Source organism: Centroberyx affinis, unplaced genomic scaffold, assembly GCF_046629955.1.
Source record: "Centroberyx affinis isolate AG114_WGS23_722 - 3 ecotype Tasmania unplaced genomic scaffold, CSIRO-AGI_Caff_v1 ptg000270l_1, whole genome shotgun sequence".
Lineage (NCBI taxonomy): Eukaryota > Metazoa > Chordata > Actinopteri > Beryciformes > Berycidae > Centroberyx > Centroberyx affinis.
In genome coordinates this window covers 548,034-552,500 of record NW_027278950.1, presented here as the reverse complement: position 1 = coordinate 552,500, position 4,467 = coordinate 548,034, and positions in this window count along the sequence as shown.

Genomic DNA, 4,467 nt, shown 5'->3' with positions numbered 1-4,467 from the left:
AGAAAATGTTCCACAGTCTTCAACATTGCAACTTTTGGGAACTTTTGGTTATCTGTGGAGAATCATAGCATTCATGGAAAATTCACATACGATTCTAAAAAGTGGTTTTGTACTGGGGGTTTGATCCCAGTGTGATTTCTGACACGCTGTCCCAAACAACAGAGATCAAAAGGGCCTGTTCCTGGCCTGATCTCTGGTTTGTAGCATTGGATTAAATAGTGGAGCTCTGCCCCCCACCTAATCTACAGACTACCCCTCTGTCTAAAACCTGGATTAGCTGCTAACACTTTGATTTGTCCTGAGCAGAATTGATCATTTTCAACAATTAAAACAAATAATCGATTTTATCAATCAGAGGAAGAATCCGCAGCATCTGTTGCTGATGTTCATAATTTGGGAAGGATTTAAATTCATTTAAGCCTCTATATATTTCTTGTCTATTTCCCTAAATTATCAAGGAACACTTACACATATTAACACCAACATTTCTCCTCTCAGAAACACCCTGTACTCCAAAAACAGCCACTTCAGCCTGTCTACTGTCTCAATACTAAGCCCGTTATCAGCACAACACCCAATACGGGACACACCTTACCCACTCTCATCATCAACATGCATAGTTCTGCAGTTCAACGTGTAACAGAATAACAGACTTGTTTTCCTTACCTGTGTGTTTACAGGTGGTTCTGCATGCCTGTGCCGTCTAGATCCAGAGTCCAGAGCGCAGCGCGGCCAGCACACTTCTGCTGGGATTTAGACGCTCGCCTGGGCTAACAGGATTAACCAGCAGCGCCTGAAGGACAGGGCACAATCCTGGATGGTCAGCCATCGCAGATTAGCGGGGAGAAACTCACCAGACATCATCCCTATAACCTACAAACTGTCACCCCACCAGGGAACACAGCTACAGCCAAGGGGTGATTCCCAACCTGCATAACCACAGATTTTAGAGATTTTATGATGGAAATTGCACATTGAACCTGGAGGAATGTACAGCCATTCAAACATGAGGGGTAATTGTGTTAGAAAGGGTTATTATCATCTTGATCCCAAACTAAACTTAGCTGTAGAAGTCCTATCCATCCTTCACCTTTTCATCTTTTACTAACGGTTGGTCTAGACATCAACTCTAATTCAGAAATAGAATAACCAGACTCAGCTACACTATTTACTATGGGGCCTCCTGGTGTCTTGGCAGGCTTAAGTACATACTGTGTATTTGTAATGTTATGTGTTTGCATCTGCCTCATGACCTTTGACCTCTGCTATCTTCTTGCTAAAAGAACATCTTTTTGTGTGACCTTACACTGTGCACTGTCTGATAAAGCAGAAATGGCATAAAACTATTTTTACCATCACAATCATGTTTTCACATAGCAAAACACACAATTACAGAAGTAGTATATTAAAAAAAACGATTTTGTATACATAGCGCACATGGTCTCTGGCGAATTGCACTGATTTTATAGAAATATAACTTTCCTCTAAGTTCAAACACACTAAGCAAAACTCCCTAGTTGAAATTATTTGAAATATTTAAAGAACTTGAGGAGAGTTGAGTTCAGTCAACAGCTTAGAGGCTGATCAAGCCCACAGGAAGAAACAATTGTGTGTGTGTGTGTGTGTGTGTGTGTGTGTCCGCCAGTCTCCTACGCTCTCCTCCACCTTGTCATCGGTGTCCCCTACCTATTATCTCCTATCCCATCCTCATTACAGTTTTATCCCCAGCAAGTGACGCAGGGCCTGTTGCTCACTGGCCGGTGCTGAGCTATATAAAGACACCTTTTCACTGTCGGGAGACAGAGAGGCAGGCAAAGCTTATTAATAAATGGACAGAAAAGGCTCTGATGTTTTTCTTTGTAGCACTAAGCAGACAAACTACACAAATTTGACTCCTCCTGCCATGAAAAGATCACATCTGTACCACAAATGGCTGAATTTTTGAACCCAACCCATCCCTCCGACATGGCCGGAGCCGATCAATCGCGAAGAGAGCAAAGCGAGAGGGAGGGTGAAGCAGGTGAGGAGAAAGAGAGATAGAGGTGGTTGAAGGGAGGGTGAACTAAGGAAAGAGGGATCAAGAGGAGGAGAGAAAGCATGGCATAATGTCAATAGGTGATTAGGATCCAGGACTGCTCTCATTAAAAGAATGAGTGTGAGAAACAGGACATGGCACATCCATGGGAGAGATAGAACTGAAAAATAGAGAGAGATGGAGAGATACAGATGCATTTTGTGACATGTATACCAGACAGTGAAGAAAAGCCCCTCTATCTCTCTCTTATGTTATTTTTCCCAGCATTTTGCTTTTACCTGATCCGTCCATGGATGCAGAAATCTTATTTTTTGGTTGCTTGTTATTTTTGGTGATCTAAATTAAATACTACTGCTGCTGCATGTGTTTTAAGTCACTAAGTCAGTGAGAGCATCCACCTGAAAGGTAAATTGTAAATGTGGGGATGGAATAAGCAGTCAGTAAGTCAGTCAGACAGGCAGAAAGTCAGTGAAACAGCCACACAGACAGCGAGAACGGCAACGAAATGGTGCTGATCAGGCAGCAGGCGCTGGGCAGATCCCATTATGAGCTCAGCAGGGGATAAGCTGCGAGAACAGGCCGATGACACAGACACTGGGCCCTATAGGCTGGAGAGTGGCAACACCACACTGGCCTCAATCCTAATTGAACAACTGGATAAGCCGGGAGACAGGGGCAGTTTGGGAAGAAGATAAGAGGGGAGGAGGCGGCTTTGAGGCTGCAAAGAGACGGCAGAGTCTCTGGTAATGCGTTTCAAGCAGGTGAGTCTGCAGATAACGACAGTGGGAGAGTGAGAGACTGCAGGTGAGTGTAAGCAATTACTGCTTCCAGTCAATTTAGAGGGGGAAATTAAAAAGGAAATAGCAGTTAAATTGTTTTTGTTAAATTTGATGACATTAACAATTCAGTGTAACAGAGAGTGGAAAGAATAAGAGAAAAGGGAGAGAAAGAGAGAAAAGGCAAGCTTAAGTGAAAGAAAGAAAGAAAGAAAGAAAGAAAGAAAGAAAGAAAGAAAGAAAGAGCAAGAGGAAGAGGAAGAGGAAGAAGAAAGAGGAAGAGAAGATGAAAGAGAAAGCGAGGGCGGAGGTAAAGCTGCAGTAGATGATCTGTGACAAGATAATCCTGATTACCTCTGACATTAAGACACTCACTCATTCTCTCACTCACTCACTCTCTCACTCACTCGCTCATTCTCACTCACTCGTTCTCTCACTCACTCACTCTCACTCACTCGCTCTCTCACTCACTCACTCATTCTCTCATTCGTTTTTGCACATAAGCTTTTACTTCCACATACACAAACAGACTCCTTTTTCTCATTTTCCTCTCAGCATTTTTTTCCGGCATGACAGTGCATTTAGTGCTGGAAATAATAAAAAATAGCAAAGGAGAAGATTTGGGAAAATTAGCAACAGGTTTCAACATTTTAGAGGCAATGATTCCCTCTGGTGGCCAAAAACAGAAGCAACATTTTGCACAGTAGGTTATAGGTGTACAGTTATAGTTACATACAGTTAGAGCTGAACAATTAATCAAAATTTTATCAAAATAGCAATATGGCCTACTGCAATTTTCAAATCGCAGGAGGTGCAATATTTGTTAAAGGTGAAATGCGCGTCAAAATACCATTTAAATTAAATATTGTCGTGCTGCAGAGATGTCCTGGCCTACACATCATATTCTACAGACATAAGAAAACATCTTTGTTTGGTACAGATCCCCGCAAAAATCACACCATAATCATTTAATGCGTTTTTCAATGAAAATGAGAATAATGATGTAAAAATTCATCATTCCCTCTAATATCGCAAATCATATCGCAATTGCAATATCAGTCAAAATAATTGCAATTAGATATTTTTTCAAAATCGTTCAGCCCTACATACAATAACATAAAGCTAATAACTTGCACAGTATAAAGTGTATGCAGAAGGAAGAACTACAGTGACAGAAAGTGTTGCTTTTACCTGTGTTTTATTGTGAACTTCTTTTAACATCCTCTATACCGGAGTGCACAGGCCTTACAGAACATGCCCTGCATGCATCAACATCTTAGTAATAATCTACTGCGATTCTAGCCAAAAACTAGAGAGCACAAACAGAAACAAAATGTACAAAACTACAAATGATAAGTATAATAAAAAAGGGAAGAAAAACTGTTTTTAAAAAACTTTCCCTCGCACTAGTTGTAGGAAAAAAAGGTCCCCCACACATTTGACATTCACAGACAAAAGGCACAATGAATCAGGTAATACTGACACAACATACTGTATGACATTAACAAGCCAAAACAGAATACAGGTACAAAGGAAAGGCTGCTGACACACAAACCTGAAGCAAAGGTAAAGATTATTCTAGCATGTGCTGCATAGTGGCTTTACGCAGAGAAAAAGTTCTGTTTCTCAGTCCGTTGTACATCGCACTTGGGGTGT